This window comes from Mus pahari, chromosome 4, assembly GCF_900095145.1.
Source record: "Mus pahari chromosome 4, PAHARI_EIJ_v1.1, whole genome shotgun sequence".
NCBI classification, from domain to species: domain Eukaryota; kingdom Metazoa; phylum Chordata; class Mammalia; order Rodentia; family Muridae; genus Mus; species Mus pahari.
Window position 1 is genome coordinate 49,789,707 of NC_034593.1, and position 19,916 is coordinate 49,809,622.

The following is a 19,916-nucleotide window of genomic DNA, read 5'->3' on the forward strand; positions in this document are numbered from 1 at the left end:
GGCCAGCCTGGTCTACAAAGTGAGTTCCAGGACAGCCAGGGCTATACAGAGAAACCCTGTCTCGAACCCCGCCCCCCAAAAAAATAGCTTTTGGGGGCTGGAGAGATGGCTCAGTGGTTATGAGCACTGACTGCTCTTCCAGAGGTCGTGAGCTAGGTCAATTCCTAGCAACCACGTAGTGTCTCACAATCATCTGTAATGGGATCCGGTGCCTTCTTCTGATGTGTCTGAAGACAATTACAGTGTACTCATATTTTTTTTTTTTAAAAAGTAACTTTTTGGTTAGGGTTGGGACTTTGTGTATCCACTTTCCCTTCACCATGCTGGAACACTGTCTGGCTAGAACCTATACAGGTCTTGTGCATTGGTTCAAAGACACTGTGAATTCATATGTGCATCAGTTCTATTGAGTCTAGAAGATATTGTTTCCTTGGTGTTTTCCACTGGCTTTGGCTTTTACAGTCGTTTTGCCTTCTCTTCTGTACAACTCCTTTATTCCTGAGGGTAGAGTTTAATAAAGACACCCCATTTAAGGCTGAGTGCTGTAAACTTTTTTTTTTCACAATTTCCCACTTATTTCAATGACTCAGCAAATATATACACACATATGTACGTGCACATGTGCATCATATATACATTCATAGAGATTAAGACACACAGAAAACATAGTAAAACATTAACATTGTGAATCTAACTAGAGTAAAAAGTCCATTGGACCACCTGGCCACTCTTCTGTAGCTTTGGGGTTTTCGACCCAAGGACACAGACTTCAATAATCACACAACACTGACTTACAGGTGAAAAAAACTGGCAATAAAGTGATAATTCAGGATGATGGAATTCTGGGAAGGATAAGTTTATGAGGGAGAACATCACAGGAGCTTCTGATACTGCAAGTTATTTCCATTCCAGTATGAAGGTTGAATTCCTTTCTAGATAGTAACTATACAATCTACACATTTTTTCCTAAGTATAAATTTCCAAACTAGGAAAAGGTTAAAAAAGTGGAATGAAGTATATAAAAAGATTTTTTTAAGGAAAATTATTACACATGATTGTATGTGTTTGTAAAAATAAACTGTTTTGCTTTGTATGATGTAAGGGGACTTTTGCTAAAGAATGTCACATACCCAAGGTCAGGTTACAGAAATGTACTCTGAGTGAGTCATCTTAGTTTTCCATGAGATAGCTCTGATACAATCACCAATCCTCAACACTGAATAATATGACATTAGATAATGTTTTTCTAAATAATTTCTATGGTTTTATACAATATGCCATGGTGTGCCCACACATATTCTGTATATACAGCTTAAGTGTTATTGTGAAAACCTTTAAGATTCTGTTACTCAAATGTTATAAATAACCAACGTTGCTCATGAGCCAGTTCTGCCTATTGACACAGCCTTTTCTGACTCCCTCTGCAATTGACTCGGTGCTGTCAGGCATGAGTGTCCCCATCCTCGCTATCCAAGTAAGACTCAGCAAGCATCTAAGTCCTCATCACTGTCTTCCTTCCATCTGCAGCTTCTTCTATGGTTAAAACCTTCATTTTTAGTATTTTTCTTAAGTTTTGAGGTTTTTTGTTTGTTTGCGTGTGTGTTTTTTTGTTTTTTTGGTTTTTTTTTGTTTTTGCCATGCCTTGGAAACCTTTTTTTTTCTTCAATTTTTTTATTAGATCTTTTCTTCATTTACAATTCAAATGGTATCTGGTTCTTTTTTTTTATTGGATATTTTCTTTATTTACATTTCAAATGTTATCTACCTGGTTCCACCTCCGAAAAACACCCTCCCCCCTCCTCCTGCTCACCAACCTACCCACTCCCACTTTCTGGCCCAAGCATTCCACTGCACTGGGGAATATAACTTTCATAGGACAAAAGACTTCTCCCATTGATGTCAGACTAGATCATCCTCTGCTGTATACTCAGTTGGAGCCATGAGTCCCACCATGTGAGCACTTTTGTTGGTGGTTTAGTTCCTGGGAGCTCTAGGGGTACCGGCTAGTTCATATTACTGTTCCTCCTATGGAGCTGCAAACCCCTTCAGTTCCTTGGGTCCTTTCTCTAGATCCTTCATTGGGGATCCTATGCTCAGGTCAATAGATGGCTGTGAGCATCCACCTCTGTATCTATGAGGCACTGGCAGAGCCTCTCGGGAGAGAGCTTTATCAAACTCCTGTCAGCAAGCACTTGTTGGCATCCATAACAGTGTCTGGGTTGGGTGATTGTAAATAGGATGGATCTCCAGTTGAGCCAGTCTCTAGATGGACATTTCTTCAGTCTCTACTCCACACTATGTCTCTGTAACTCCTTCCATGGGTGTTTTGCCCCCCACCCCTTTCTAAGATGGATAGAAGTATTCACACTATGGTCTTCCTTCTCCTTGAGATTCATGTGGTTTGTGAATTGTATCTTGGGTGTTCCGAGCTTCTGGGCTTATATATCCACTTATCAGTGAGTGCATATCATGTGGGTTCTTTTGTGATTGGGTTACCTCACTCAGGACAATATCAGATCCATCCATTTGCCTACAAATTTCATAAATTCACTATTTTTAATATCTGAATAGCACTCCATTGTGCAAATGTACCACACTTTTTTGTATCCAATCTTCTGTTGAGGGACGTCTGGGTTGTTTCCAGCTTCTTGCTATGATAAATAAGACTTCTATTAACATAGTGGAGCTTGTGTCCTTATTACATGTTGGAGTATCTTCTGGGTATATGCCCAGGAGTGGTATTGCTGGGTTCTCCCATAGTACTAAGTCCAGTTTTCTGAGGAACCACCAAACTGATTTCCAGAGTGGTTGTACCAGATTGCAATCCCACCAGAAATGGAGGAGTGTTCTTTCTCCACATCCTCACCAGCATCTGCTGACATCTGAGTTTTTGAGCTTAGCCATTCTGACTGGTGTGAGGTGGACTCTCAGGGTTGTTTTGATTTACATTTCCCTGATGACTAAGGATGTTGAACATATTTTTTTAGGTGCTTCTCAGCCAACCACTATTCCTCAGTTGAAAATTCTTTGTTTAGCTCTGTACCCCATTTTTTTTCATAGGCTAATTTGTTTCTCTGGAGTCTAACTTCTTGAGCTCTTTCTCTATATATGGGATATTAGCCCTCTATTGGATGTATGATCATTGAAGATCTTTTCCCAAACTGTTAGTGGCCTTTTTGTCTTATTGAATTTGTTCTTTGCCTTACAGAAGTTTTGCAATTTTATGAGGTCCCATTTGTCGATTCCTGATCTTACATCACAAGTCACTGATGTTCTGTTCAGGAATTTTCCCCTTGTGCCCATATGTTCAAGGCTCTTCCCCACTTTCTATTCTATAAGTGTCAGTGTATCTGGTTATATGTGAAGGTCCTTCATCTACTTGGACTTGAGCTTTGTACAAGGAGATAAGAATGGTTTGATTTGCNTTCTTCTACATGCTAACCACCAGTTGAGCCAGCACCATTTGTTGAAAATGCTGTCTTTTTTTTCCTCTGGATGGTTTTAGCTCCTTTGTAAAAGATCAAGTGACCATAGGTGTGTGGGTTCATTTCTGGGCCTTCAATTCTATTCCATTGACCTATCTGCCTGACCAATACCATGCAGTTTTGTTTTGTTTTGTTTTGTTTTGTTTTAATCACAGTTGCTCTGTTGTACAGCTTGAGGTTAGGGATGGTGATTCCCACAGAGGTTCTTTCATTGTTGAGAATAGTTTTCACTACCTTGGGTTTTTTGTTATTCCAGATGAATTTGGAAATTGCTATTTCTAAATCTATGAAGAATTGAGTTGAAATTTTGATGGGGATTACATTGAACAGGTAGATAACTCTTGGCAAGATCCCATTTTTACTATATTAATCCTGGCAATCCATAAGCATGGGAGATCTTTCCAGCTTCTGAGATCTTCTTTGATTACTTTCTTCAGAGACTTGAAGTTCTTGTCATACGTATCTTTCACTTACTTAGTTAGATTCACACCAAGATAGTTTATATTATTTGTGGCTATTGTGAAGGGTGTCGTTTCCCTAAATTTTTTCTCAGCCAGTTATACTTTGTATAGAGGAAGGCTACTCATTTGTTTGAATTAATTTTATATCCAGCCACTTTGCTGAAGTTGTTTATCAGGGTTAGGAGTTCTCTAGTAGAATGTTTGGGGTCACTTAAGTATACTATCATACCATCTGCAAATAGTGATATTTTGACTTCTTCCTTTCCAATTTGTATCCCATTTGATCTCCTTTTGTTGTCTAATTGCTATGACTAGGAGTGGGCAGCATTGCCTATTCCCTGATTTTAGTGGGATTCCTTCAAATTTCTCTCCATTTAGTTTGATGTTGGCTACTGGTTTGCTCTATATTGCTTTTACTATGTTTAGGTAGGGGCCTTGAATTCCTGAACTTTCCAAGACATTTATCTTGAAGGGATGTTGGATTTTGTCAAATGCTTTCTCAACCTCTAATGAGATGATCACGTGGATTTTGTCTTTGAGTTTGCTTATATAGTGGATTATGTTGATGGATTTCTGTATATTGAACCATCCCTGCATCCCTGGAATGAAGCCTACTTGGTCATGATGGATGATCATTTTGATGTATTCTTGGATTTTGGTTTGCGAGAGTTTTATTGAGTACTTTTGCATCGATATTCATAAGGGAAATTGGTCTGAAGTTCTCTTTCTTTGTTGGGTCTTTGTGTGGTTTAGGTATCAGAGTAATTGTGAGTTTCATAGAACAAATTGGGTAGATTACCCTCTATCTCTCTTTTGTGGAATAGTTTGACCTAATTGGTATTAGGTCTTCTTTGAAAGTTGGATAGAACTCTGCACTAAAACCATCAGGTGCTGGTCTATTTTTGGTTGGGAGACTACTAATGACAGTTTCTATTTCTTTAGGGGATATNNGACTGTTTAGATAATTAATCTGATCCTGATTTAACTTTGGTACCTGATATCTGTCTAAAAAATTGTCCATTTCATCCAGGTTTTCAGGTTTTGGTGAGTAAAGGCTTTTGTTGTAGGATCTGATGATTTTTTTGATTTCCTAAGTTTCTGTTGTTATGTATCCCTTTTCATTTCTGATATTGTTAATTAGGATGCTGTCTCTCTCTAGTTAATCTGGCTAATGGATTATCTATTTTGCTGATTTTCTCAAAGAACCAGCTCCTGGTTTGGTTGATTCTTGGTATAGTGCATTTTGTTTCTACTTGTTTGTTTTCAGCCCCGAGTTTGATTATTTCCTGCCATCTGCTACTCTTGGGTGAGTTTGCTTCTTTTTGTTCTAGAGCTTTCAGGTATGATGTCAAGTTGCTATTGTATTTTCCCTCCAATTTCTTTTTGGAGGCACTCAGAACTGTGAGTTTCCTTCTTAGGACTGCTTTCATTGTGTCCCTTAAGTTTGGGTATGTTGTGGCTTCATTTTCATTAAACACTAGAAAGTCTTTAATTTCTTATTTCTTCCTTGACCAAGTTATCATTGAGTAGATGAACAAGTTATCATTGTTCATCTTCTACTTGTATTTGGGCTTTCTATTATTTATGTTGTTATTGAAGATCAGCCTTAGTCTGTGGTGATCTGATAAGATGCATGGAATTATTTCTATCTTCTTGTATCTGTTGAGGTCTGTTTTGTGACCTATTATGTGGTCAATTTTGGAGAAGGTATGATGAGGTGCTGAGACAAAGATATATCCTTTTTTAGGATAAAATATTCTATAGATACATGTTAAATCCATTTGTTCCATAACTTTTCCTAGTTTTACTGTGTCTCTATTCAGTTTCTATTTCCATGATCTGTCCATTGCTGAGAGTGGGGTGTTGAAGTCTCCCCTTACAATTGTGTGTGGTGCTATGTGTGTTTTGAGCTTTAGTAAAGTTTCTTTAATGAATGTGGATGCCCTTGCATTTGGAGCATAGATGTTCAGAATTGAGAGTTCATCTTGGTACATTTTACCTTTGATGAGTATGAAGTGTCCCTCCTTATCTTTTTTGATAACTTTAGGTTGAAAGTCGATTTTATTTGATATTTGAATGGCTACTTCAGCCTGTTTTGGGGGACCATTTGGTTGTAAAATTGTTTTCCAGCCTTTTACTCTGAGGTAGTGTCTGTCTTTGTCACTGAAGTGGGTTTCCTTTATACAGTAAAATGTTGGGTCCTGTTCATGTAACCAATCTGTTAGTCTATGTCTTTTGGGGGGGGGGAACTGAGTCCATTGATATTAAGAGATATTAAGGAACAGTCATTGTTGTTTCCTGTTAGTTTTGTTGTTAGAGTTGGAATTCTGTTCATGTGACTATCCTCTTTTAGGTTTGTTGAAGCATTACTTTCTTGCTTTTTCTAGAGCATAGTTTCCCTCACTGTGTTGGAGTTTTCCCTTCATTATCCTTTGAAAGGCTGGATTTGTGGAAAGATATTTTGTAAATTTGGTATTGCCATGGAATACCTTGGTCTCTCCAACTATGGTAATTGAGAGTTATGCTGGGTATAGTAGCCTGGGCTGGCATTTGTGTTCTCTTAGGGTCTGTATGAGATATGCTCAGGATCCTCTAGCTTTCAAAGTCTCTGGTGAGAAGTCAGGTGTAATTCTGATAGGTCTGCCTTTATATGTTACTTGACCTCTTTCCCTTACTACTTTTAATATTCTTTGTATTGTGCATTTGGTGTTTTGATTATTATGTGACAGGAGGAATTTGTTTTCTGGTCCAACCTATTTGGAGTTCTGTAGGCTTGTTGTATGTTCATGAGCATCTCTTTCAGTTGGGGAAGTTTTCTTCTATAAGCTTGTTAAAGATATTTACTGGCCCTTTAAGTTGGAAATCTTCCTTTTCTTCTACACCCATTATCCTTAGTTTCAGTCTTCTCATTGTGTCCTCGATTTCCTGGATGTTTGGGTTAGGATCTTTTGGCATTTACCATTTTTCTTTGACTCTTGTGTCAATGTTTTCTGTGGTATCTTCTGCACCTGAGATTCTCTCTTCTATCTCTTGTATTCTGTTGGTGATGCTTGCATCTATGGCTCCTGACTTCTTTCCTAGGTTTGCTATCTCCAGAGTTATCTCCCTTTGTGGTTTCTTTATTGTTTCTACTTCCATTTTTAGATCCTGGATGGTTTTGTTCAATTCTTTCACCTGTTTGGATACATTTTCCTGTTATTCTTTAAGGGATTTTTTCTGTTTCCTCTTTAAGGGCTTCTACCTGTTTACCTGTATTCTCTTGTATTTCTTTAAGGGAGTAATTTATTTCCTTCTTATAGCCCTCCATCATCATCATGAGAAGTGACTTTAGTTCCATATCCTGCTTTTCTGGTGTGATGGTGTATCCAGGACTTGCTATGGTGCCAGAGTTGGGTTCTGATGATGCCAAGTAACCTTGGTTTCTGTTGCATATATTCTTTTTTTTTAATTTATTTATTTATTATTTTCTTTATTTACATTTCAAATGCTATCCCAAAAGTTCCCTATACCCCCCCCCCGCACCCCTGCTCCCCTACCCACCCACTCCCACTACTTGGCCCTGGCCTTCCCCTGTGCCGGGTCATATAAAGTTTACAAGACCAAGGGGTCTCTCTTCCCAATGATGGCCGATTAGGCCATCTTCTGCTACATATGCAGCTAGAGACTCGAGCTCAGGGGGAACTGGTTAATTCATATTGTTGTTGCACCTACAGGGTTGCAGCCCCCTACAACTCCTTGGGTACTTTCTCTAGCTCCTCCAGTGGGGGCCCTGTGTTCCATCCAATAGCTGACTGTGAGCATCCACTTCTGTGTTTGCCAGGCTCTGGCATAGCCTCACAAGAGGCTGCTATATCAGGGTCCCTTCAGTAGAATCTTGCTGGCATGTGCATTAGTATCTGGGTTTGGCTGCCATCTGATTATCTCAAGTGCTCCCTGTCCTTGATATACCTGATTGGAGCCTGTCCTTCTGTTATCCCGGTTGAGTCAAATCTCCTCAGATTCTAGCTTTCTCTATGTCCCTGTGATTCTGGGATTCTGCAATCCTGAGTTTCTGGGTGTGTCAGAGTTCTTGGCAGTCAAGTTTCCTCTGGGATCCTGAGATCCTGATGCGATCAAGCTCCTGGGATCCTGGGATCCTGGGGGGTTAAAGTGCCTGGAAGTGGTACCTCTTCTGGGGACCATGGCTCTGTCTTCTGAGTTTGAAACCAAGGTAGACCAGCGCCACCTGGAAGGAACCCTAGCCACTGGTTGGGTTGGGTTCCTGTGTCCCTGCTCCTGTTGGCCCCAGGCACTCCCAGTTGTGTTGAAACAGATGTTGTGTTCCACTCACCAATGATCCTAAGATCCTGGGCATGCTAGGGTACCTGGAGAGTGGAGAGTCCTCTGGGGACCATAGGACTGTCCTCTGAGTTCGAGCCTAAGGTAGCCCACACTGGCACCGATAGGAAGGAACCCCAAATTTCTGGTTCTTTATTAAATGGAATAACTATCTCTTCTCTCTTTCCACATTTTGCACAAACTTCAAGTTCACAGGCACATGGTCTCACATTATGTGGTAAGAGTCCTTTACTGTTTTTTGTAAACATTAACACAGTTCTTACGCTTTAACAGTGGTTTGTATTTGCTGTATTTTACACACCATTCAAGAATGGTATTTTACACACCATTCAAGAATGGTATTTTACACACCATTCAATGTCTTTGCAGCATTGACATACCCTGTAATAAAGTTTTGCATTAATTTTCTTGGTCTGAACTCTCTTATCAAACTTGTCATGTTTGAAGGTGAACATATTCTGGTGCTTCTGAGGCTGGGACTGTGTCACATTTCCTTTCTGGGAACTCATCTCCAAATCTCAGGCACCATAAGTAGGTGCAGCCTTTAAGTTATAGGAAAGGGTAAAGAAGTTCCTGCTCCAGGTTGAGACTATCAACAGTGATCTGGAACTCTAAACTCTTTTGTTCTCTGCACATTGCCCTGCTGTGGGTCTGTAGTTCACTACTGCAAGAAGAACCTTCTTTCATGATGCCTGAACACTGATCTATGAGTATATCAGTATGTCATTAAGACTAATTTTATTGCTATGGAGCCTTAGCAGAATAATAGTGGTAGATTTTCCCCCATGACCTTTATCTATTCATATTCTTGGCCATTTGAATAGTGTCAGGTATATATAAATCCAGTCCAAAAAAACTGATAGTTATTCCAGAACATCTGTGCCACGATTACATAAGTATATTTTGCAGGGAGGTTGCTATTGTAGGTCAAAAGTTCAGAGCTGGACTAGATTAATTATTTTTCTCCCCATGTAGCCTTCATAGTACCTTCCAACCCTAAGAACAATAGAAGTAGGGATAAACCTCCTAGTTAGGCACCAGCTCAGTTTCTCCAAATTGATGATGTAAGCATCTTTAGCAATAGGGCCTTACTACCAGATTGTAGTATAGCCTTGGCAATAGCCTGTAATCCTTTGCGGGTGTCTTAAGGGCACCCTTGTCCAATGACTGAAAATGATGCAACTCATTCCTCATACTTGGTAGCATGTACTATCTAGTTGAGACATTGTTTTCCCCATTGTATGGTGACTCCATTTAAGTTCCTTTTACATATTTTAGGAAACTTCTACAGTAGAAGAATATGGTTTTCCAAAGTCTTTTAGTGTTAGTAAGGAAACCTGAGTCACTCCACTTAGGAGATGGAGGTGTTGGGGTCAAGTTTTAACAATTTTAATTTACACACAAAATGCCAAGACTCTCTAAAAGAGTACTTAGTGACAACAGTGAAGCAGTCGTTTGAGAAACATTGTTGAGAACAATGGAAAATCTTCTGTTCTGGGAATGCCAAATAGACAAGTGTTTTTATACCTTGTAGTCCAGTGAAAAAGCCAGGCTTGCAGTCTAATCCCAGGGAGCTATGATGACCCTTTTGATAAGGAACACCCCAAATCTATTGGCAGCACCAAAAAGAGAAACTTCTTTCAAGTTGAGAGCTTGAGAACTTTCCAGAAATGTTGGCACCAGGCTACAGGAGTGGAAAACAACATACATAATAAACTAAGGAACTAAAGTATAGCACTGGAGGAAAAATAAGGACTAGAGATAAACAAGCACAAATATAATATAATTAGCACAAAACCCAATTTCAATATCCAGAAAGTAAAAGAAACAAAAAACCAGGAACAACCAATGTGTAAGTGTTTATGTGCCTATTTATATAGGTGTCTCTTTTTGTCTACATGTGTGCATATGGGTGTGTGTCTATATGTGCATATGTGAATATGTGTCTGTATCTATATGTGTGTATGTGTTTGCATGTATGTGTATAGATGTCTTTATGTGTGAATATGCCTGTACCTACATGTGTGTATGTGTATGCATGTATAAATATGCATATCTCTATGTGTGAGTATGTGTAGTTCCTGTGTCTGTGTGCATATGTATGTATTGGCACATATGGATATGCATATATATTTGTATATATGTTTATATATGTCTATGTATGAATATGTGTATATTCATGTCTGTGTCTGTATGTATGTACACATATGTTTATATGTCTGTGCTTATATGTATGCATGCACATGTGTACACATCTGCCTCTATGTGCATACATGTGTGTGTGTGTTTTAAATATAGGGTTGCCGGGCGTGGTGGCACATGCCTTTAATCCCAGCACTCAGGAGGCAGAGGCAGGCAGATTTCTGAGTTCAAGACCAGCCTGGTCTACAGAGTGAGTTCCAGGACAGCCAAGGCTACACAGAGAAACCCTGTCTTGAAAAACACCACAAAAAAAATAAAATAAAATAAAATAAAATAAAATAAAATAAAATAAAAATCAAGGATTATTGGGTACTGGTGACATTTATTGTGTCACTCTTAAGCTCAGTGATATCATGTCAACCTGCCATTTAAAATTTGTATTTTAACCTGGCATGGTGGTGCACACCTGTTGTCCTATTATTTGAGAGGCAGATGCAGGGGGTGGGAGCAGCTTGAGTTGTTTATCAAGACCTAACTTCAATAAGGTGTAAATTAATTTTCTAAACAGCAGATGTTATTTGGTCTTCAGTCGATCATTCCTCTTGGGGAAGCGTGTAGTACATGTCCCATCTCTGAATCTATACAGCAGCTTTTCATAAAGCACAAGAGGAGATACTGTGACAACACAGTGGGCCAAGCCTTGTAGCTTTTGTCTCTTGGAATTTCTATTTTGGAATTAAGATCTCCAGCTCTAAATTAATCCAAACAGAGTTTTCCTGAAGAGCCCTGTCAGGTACACAGTGAGCAGTTGGCTGCCACTTCAGCATATCCAGTCTTAGGAGTCACACCACTCAGGGACTGGTTTCTTCAGTCCCAGCCAAGTCATTCTATCAAACACCGCCTGGAGTGGATACAAAACAGACCTGCCAAGCCCTGCCTAAACTACAGGTTAATTACTGAGTTTGTGAATATTTTTTCATGTAACTTTGAATAAAAAAAAAAAAAAAACGGGCATCTACTTTAAAGATCTGGGTATGTTTCCTAATACACAATGCAAAGATGTCATTGATGAGCCTGCGGGCACATCAAAGCAGATGCCTTTTAGGATGCCAACCTCCCTTTATCCTCCTGTGTCACATACTAAATGCAAGCAGTTATGAAGGAAGATGGGACCGAGGGGTGGGTTTCAGAAAATAACCCTGCCAGATGCTGTCTTTCAGCTTCTCCATCGTGATCAACCAAACAATAACCCCAGCTGAAATGAACACATGTCCTCAATTAGAAGCTATTGATAATAACTGGGTGGCAGGGTATGTGCCAAGACTGGTCTCTGATAATTGCGGCTGAGAGCTGAAGTGATTACAGAGAGAAGGCTAAGAATCAGCCCCCCATCTCTGTCTGTCTCCCTCTGTCTCTCTCTGTGTGTCTGTGTCTGTCTCTCTCTGTCTCTCTCTCTGTGTCTCTGTCTGTCTCTGTCTCTGTCTCTGTCTCTGTCTCTCTCTCTCTCTCTCTCTTTCTCTCTCATCCTTCCACCTGGATATGAAGAACTTTAATGGAATTTTATGTTAGAGGCATGAGTGCTTTGCCTCCATGTATGTCCATGCAGCATCTGCATACAATACCCACAGAAGTCAAAAGAGGGTATGAATTCCCTGGAATTGGAATTGGAATTAATTGTAAGCATCTATGTGGGAGCCAGGAATCAAACCCAGGTCCTCTGCAAGTGACACACGTACTCTTAACCACTGAGCCATCTCTCCAACACCTAAAAAATAGAATTAAAAAAAAATTTAATCATGTGCTAGGTACAGGGACACATCCTGTAATCCCAGCACTTAGAAGGCTGAGGGAGGAAGTTCAAGAGTCCCAGTCCAGCTTTGACTCACTAATGAAACCCTGATTTTGAAAAGAGCAAAATGTAAAGGCCATCTTGGGTATATTTGGTGTTTCAAAGTACAGCTGCCTACCTCCCAACATTTCCAAGATATTAACAAGTTAGTTCTTTCAAAGACCTTGGGATTCAGCAGCACAAAAATTGCAGGACAATAGCAGATGTTGCTAGTATAAGTTTACAGCACTTTTGCATTCTTATTGCAACATTTTGAGGATTTATTTACTAAAGCGTTCTATATATATATATATATATATATATATATATATATATATGTNTGTGTGTGTGTGTGTGTGTGTGTGTGTGTGTGTGTGATGTGTGTGCAGTGGCCTAACATCGCAGGGGAGTGAGAGGAGAAGAGAAAAGTGATGTCAGGATTACTAGGCATCCAGGCTAGAGGAAACTCAATTCCTGGGTTTGATGATAGACCCTATTTCAGATTATAGAGTGGAAAGCAAGAGGGATCATGGTGTGGATCTCCAGCGTTAGCATCTGTATACACAAGAGTTAGCACAACACACAAACGTGCACATGCGCGCACGCGCGCGCGCACACACACACACACACATACATCAAAATAAAAATTAACAGTAAAATACAATTTTAACATAATTCCTCATTAAAAATAAATGGATATGAGAATTGGACACACTTGATCAAAATCCACTGGAGTTACAGACAGGCCACCACACTGGCACATAGACGTTAGGGACTCAAACTCAGATCCTTAGGCCTGTCTGTTCCACTAGGACAGGGAGTGCTCCAGTCCAATCCCTGAGCTTCCCTCGGGAAGCACTTGGGCTTGTGACCCTAGGTTTAGGCTGCTGAGGCTCTGGGATGTCAGGTTTGTCCTTGAGAGGGACATGTAAGGGTCTAGTGGTGGGACTCCTCTGTGTGTGTGTGTGTGTGTGTGTGTGTGTGTGTGTGTGTGTAAAGGAGAGAGAGACAGCTCTGACTGACTGGATTGTTTTGGCTTAACTCAAAGTAGCAACTGCTTCTTCCAGATTGTCCTCGATGGTCACAGCCCTGACACTGGACACAGCCACTGTTTTTGTACTTGGTCATCACAATCAGGGCTTTGCCTTTGCAATCACACTCCTCTGTAACAGAGAAGTTTATGTTACACTGATTTTGAGGTCAGCGTGGCATTAGGAGTATCTTGGATGAACAGTTTCGATTATTATCATTATTATCAAGAGGATGCAGTTGATATAGCACATATTTGCATTAGCTCTCATATCTTTAAGAGATTAATAAAGTATACAAGAGCTTAGGGGATGCACACAGATTATTTGCAAGTCTTACTCAAGTCATTTACCTTAAGGGACTTCAGTATCAGTACATTTTGTATCCTCAGGGGAATCTGGGGCCATGTTCTTATGATTGTGAAGAGATGACTATACTTAGTTTAGTGCTTGCTACATAAGGTAAGAAAAAAACACCTTCTAAGCTCATAGATATGTCAAAATGAATAAAATAATAAACTATAGCAATATTAAAAATTGAGAGCTTGTATCATATTTCAAAGCCTAATCTGCAAAAGTATAAAATATTTCTTGTGATCACTACAAGTAAATGTCGGTTTCTTTGAAAATCTAATCCGAGTAGATTGCTTATATCTAAGTGGCTGTGAGGTGTATAAGATAAAAATTGTACTTATATAGGAAGAATTATTGATTCTGAAAGATTTAATATCTGATAGCTGCTCAGCCACTCATTTCTCAGACAACACTTAGACTCAGATCCACTACTGAAGTGCACAGGGACAATTTCCCAAGATCCTTAATTAAAATAAATTAAAATATTCTATAAGAGGGTTTTTATCATATCAAATTTGCACTTAATTTGAATAAAATGTATTTTTGTGTCAGGAAGAGAGACAGAAAACTCACACATTTCACACATTTTCTTTCACATAGTTATTTTAAAATATGTCTATTTATAAGAGTGGGCTGACACCCTCTCTAGGGGACAGGAAGCATCATTAATGAGACTGAAACGGGATGCTCATCCCAAGGTGCAGAAACATGGCCACCTGTAAGAGCCTCACTGCTCTTACAATAGTTACTAAGTTCTGTACCTTTTAAAAAATTTTAAAAGCCTGTGTAGCTGTTGTACCCGTGGTTGACTTCATACTGACTACATAGTTCAGGCTAGTTATGAACTTTCAGTTATCCTCCAGTCTCTGTCTTTCACTAGATTTCTTATAGGGATCTTTCTTTCTCCTGAATATTCATGTGTATATCTTCCCTATTTGTACTTGTGCCTTTGTCTTCCCTATTGTCTACAGAAAACTGTATGTAATTTTGGGTTCATTTTTAATATACCTTTTCTCTGTTGCATTTTCTAGTTTGTTTTTATTTCTTTTTCTTATTCTTCCAATTGACTCTTCTCTTACAGGCTCTGGTGTTCACTAAGACATAGGAGGGATGTAAGTTGGTTAGGATGAATGAAAATCTGCCAAAGACTTCACAAGGCATGCTAACTCTGCCTGAGGGCAGAGCTACCTTCTGGAATGAAGGCAAGTCCACTTTCTTCTTAATCTTCTGATCAGATCAAGTAGGACTTAGGTTTCTGGGCCACAATGTTCCAGGCCATATTAAACCATCAGTATGAAAATACTTTGATCAATATAGACATCACTGAAAGCTACTATTTTGAAAGGGAAAAAAATCAACAAAGGTAACTTTAAATAGACTAAGAAAAGAGGTAAGTACAGAAAAAAATCTCTAATTGGTGGAATGTTAATCTTTCCCTTTTCTTTATACTCAAAAGAATGACAACTCAGTATGACTCATATGCAACAATCCAAATATGGCTATTTATTAATTCATAATACTGTGTTTGTGAATAAAAGTAGAGGTTCTGTAGTTTAGCCTACTAGGATTTTTGCAAGAGCTCCTTGCCAGTGAGTTTCTTTCCAGAGGCTTATCTGAGATTTCCACTATCCCCGCTTACTTGGATTCAGGAAAGAAGAAGCCAGTTCTCTGTTTCAGAATGAGATGGAAAAAAAAAAATCTTGCTTCTAAAAACACTGTGGGCATTCGAGTTAATGTATATAAGGGATTTATTACATGTGAGATGTTATTTGAAGTGCTTTGCATAAATTAACTCTAGTCTTCAGAAGAAACCCATGAGGTTCATGCCACTTCATATGTGAGAAAAACAGAGGCAAATTTACCCAACTACAAAGCTCCAAAGCTAGTTTCTAAACTCAGTAGTTTAGCTCCAAAGTCTTAACTTTCAGATAGTTGTTTCTAAATTTGTCCCAAACACACAGCCTAACCCTAACCCATTCTGGCATAAACCACTTTCTGTTGCTAAAGCATAGTGAAAAACAACTGATTTTCACAACCTGGATGCCAGAAACTTCCAAATTCAACATTCTTACCTATAAAAGAAGACGACAGTATTAAATGTGGTTAACAAATGTCACTTCTCTAATAAAGTAAAATGTTACAGGAAGGAAGGAAGCAAGAAATAACTGCATTTCAAATAATTCATCAACATTCCAATGTTTAAAATCTCTCATGTATATAAATAATATGTATAATATAATACTAATATATATATATATATATATATATATATATGATTTAAAATCAACTGAATTTTATAGATGTGGTAAATATAAGAGTGGGAATAGTAGGGGAGAAAAGATAAAAAGACAGAGGTTGGTGATACAAAATTAAAATTAGAAGGATAAGATATAGTATTCTACAGTATAGCAGAGTGACCGTATTTAACAACCTGTGGTCTATTTCAAAATAGCTAAGGTTGACTATTATCAACATATATAATCGTAATTAACATTTGGCCGTAGATCATCCTTATTTGATCATGTTGTATGTTAGCAAAAATTCACATTGTACTCCACAAATATAAATGACTATTCTGTAATAAAAAAAAATTCTACATGCAAAAAAAAAAAAAAAAAAAAAAAAAAAAAAAAAAAAAAAAAAAAAACTGTGTAGTTTGTGAAGACAGGAGGTTTATTTTGGATCCTGATTCTGGAGAATGGGAAGCGAGCGATCACATAGTCTCTGTGGGACAGTTCACAGCAGAAAACAGAAGGGCAACAGAAGGGCAACGGGTGTGTGCAAAGGAGACAAAACACAACACAGGAAGCAAACAAGAGCTCAGCAGCTCTCCCAGTGCACTGAGAAAGGCATTACTTCAAAGCTCCACCTCCCACCACCACAAGGGTGGCAAATGAATTTTAATAAGATTTCCAGAGAGGAGAAATCACCAACCACTCCCCCCTACACACACACACACACACACACACATACACACACACACTAAAAAAGGGAAAAGCCATTTTGAAGCCTGAAATACATGATATCTGGAAGGCTTATAAAATCCCAAGAATCATCATATGTCGCTGGAGACTGAATAAACCAAGATATGTATATCCTCCATATAATTAAAGAGTTTCAAGTTAAGATAGCAAAACTTCATTTTTCTTCTTATTTTGGTCACAGAACATAAGGACTGGGGGGAAGGTTTTGTCATATCTTGAGGATACAAGTATTGTAATGATGGATGGGACTGCAAATAGAAAGGAGCTTCAAAAGCATTTCACTGAGCTGCAGACACATTCCCAATTTTATTATCTCACAAGGTGGGGGTGGGGGGATAGGAGGTGGTCTTAGAAACTACAATATACCTGAGGCTACATAAAACCCAATGGTTTGGGATGGACTGTGTAAATTCTGGGTATGGCATGGATGAGCCTTTTGCAGTGTAAATATGAATTTTGTGCTAAGGAAGTGTGAACCACATGAGGATAGAGTAGGGGGGAGAGGGAGAGGGAGAGGGAGAGGGAGACTGAAGAGTAAGTGTGATGTGAGTATGTGAGTTTCTTTGTGGTTGTTGTTGTGACAGGGTCTTACTGTGTAGCCTTGGCTGGCCTGGAACTCACTATATATATAGTTCAGGCTGGCTTTAAACTCACAGAGCTCTGCCAACTTCTGCCTCTTTTTGGCTCTGGTCTCTCACATAAACATTACTGTGAGACCATGCATAATTAGTATGTGTCAAAATACATGTGGGGTTGGAAAAAATGGCTCAGTAGTTAAGAGCAATGCCAGCTCTTTGAAAGGACCATGGTTTGATTCACAGCACCCACCTGTATGCTCACAACTGCCTGTAACTTCACTTCCTAGGGATGCAACACCTTCTCCTGGGCTCCCCATGTCCTGCATGTACTGGTGGACATGTACCTGAGGGCCGGTCAGTTGGAGTTAACAGCAGACCAAATAAAATGTAGTAAGTAGTAACTCAGGGTTATCTATAGATGAGTAGGTTCTAAGAGCATAGAGGTATACATAGAGGTATACATAGATATCTGTCTGCCCAGCTCTTGTGTTTAAGGCTTATTGTAAATAATAAAAGTTGTGCGTCTTTTATCTAGAAATTAAATGATCAAAGGTGGGGTAGAAAACCCTGGATTGGGATTTAAAAATCCTATAACACTGCTGTCCATACCCCAAATTTTTCAAAGATCCAGGTCCAGCTAATAACTGTCAAGGTTTCACACTGCTGTTGTGTCATTTTAACTGTCAGTGCTTCCTGATATTTAGAGGGACTTCCTGGGATATTAGCCAAGGACATGGGTTGTTATTCTTACTTTTCTGGAAGTGACCACCTAGTATGGGGTTTTAAATCACCTTCAGAAGCACAACGAAAATCTATTTTAGAACCTTGGGATTGATTCTTCCTGTATGCAGCCTACATCTAAATGAAACAAATCTTCAGAAATACCACTCAACTTGTTATCCTCCTTCAGAATTTCTTGTTCATGACTTTACCTTCACTGCCAGAGTGTAACCATCTGGAGATCAAGAACCATAGCTCATGAATATTTGAATGACCCTAGGTCAAGCGTAATGGCATTTCATGGAGAAAGGGCATTTACCAACATTTCTTATTTGGTCCCCTCATGCTTTCATTTGAACTTTTCCTTTTGTCCAGCTTTAGCATTGGGAGCTTTAGCTATACAGAAATTAGCTTTTCAACCATAAAACTTCAGGGTCAGATGCAAGGTTAAAAGTGTTATTATTGTGTGCTTTTGTTTTCAATATCATATGTTATAGCTCTTCCATAAATCCCTGCAGCCCAGATGTGTCTCTCTGTCCCCAATCTTTGTCTTATTCTACAGCATGTCTCCAACTTGTAAAGAGAAAATGTAAGGGTTTTTTTCATTATACACCTTGGAAAAGTTCACAATGGTACTTCGGGGATCTGTCAGGTTCTGCTAATTCATGTATTAATTTACTCAACTGTGCCATAGCACTATAAAGGCTTATCATCTGTCACTACTTCTTAAATCACGTTACTTTGATTTGTTTTCATGTTAGATAAGCTGTCAGCTCCCCTACTCATCTAGGTGTCCCAAGCGCTCCTATGGAACATTTCTGGTGACAGTATGTGTGCTCTGTATTCCTCCCCACAGCATATAATGGGGAGGTTTTCTATTGGCTCATCAGTCCTGACTTTGCTGTCCAGCTTCTTGTTTCTTGGGAGGCATTCATGTGGCCTTTGTAATCCATATCTAGGTTTTGAATCAGGTTTGCAGTTTTCATCTTATTTATTGTATTTTTTATTTAATCACTTCTAACGTCTATACATTACAAGACTGTTTTTATAACAAAAATATATGACAAATTATCTTCAGCAATGAAAAAAATAATCAGTTAACCTCGATACATTGCTTTCTTCACCTGGTTCCCTAACACTTGTACATCAACAAAAGACCTTGATTCTTTAGTCAAAATATTTTTATTTTTTTACTGCTTTAGAATTTTAGTTTCACAATTTATAAATTGTTGAGGTATTTCTTAATTACTTCCTCCTAATACATTGTTTGACTTTAGACACTGATTGTCTCAGCACTTCCCCCTCTTTTTACTTAGGCCACCTTTCCATCAGTCCGGTGATGCTTTGCTTTATAGCATCCTGGGAATTCATGCTATCCTCAGTGATGGTGGAGAGCATTTGCAGAGCTGAACTGCCGACAGATGTCTTAATCGGTTCCCTCTTGCTGTAGCAGAACACCTGAGAGTGCTTCTTTGGCTAACACCTTTGCAGGTTTAAAGTCTCAGTCAAATTGAATCAGGTGGCCCCACTTATTTGCTGTCTTATGAGGCCTCAAGGTTGGTAACAGCATGATGGGTAGGTGTAAGATGAGGTGATCTCACAATGATCAGGAAACCAGAGAGCACAAGGAGGGCAGTCTTGCTGTTATTATTACAACTGGCCATTATAGGGACCAACTTACTCTATGAAACTGGTTTTCGATTTTTAATTATGAACCTCTGTAGGACCAACCATGTCCACAACACAGCAATAAATACTTCAAATATATAGAAAAAAGAATTAATGGTATTTGTGATGGTTGGCTTGGTGTCATCTTGGCACAGATTATAAATACCTGACATGAGAGCCATACCTGAGGGCGTCTCTATTACCTCTATTAATGTGGAAAGACCATCCCTAAAAGTAGGAGGGAGCCTGTGGTGGTAGCCTAGATGAAGGGGGCATGACAGAGGAGAGTGTTTGGCTCTTACTCACTTGGCCCTCTTTTTTTTTTTTTTT

General features: G+C 39.0%; 1 pseudogene; it reads right to left on the bottom strand.

Moving 5' to 3' along the window:
* Window positions 1-1,441: 1,441 nt before the first annotated feature.
* On the bottom strand, window positions 1,442-8,793 carry LOC110319743 (annotated as a pseudogene).
* Window positions 8,794-19,916: the final 11,123 nt, after the last annotated feature.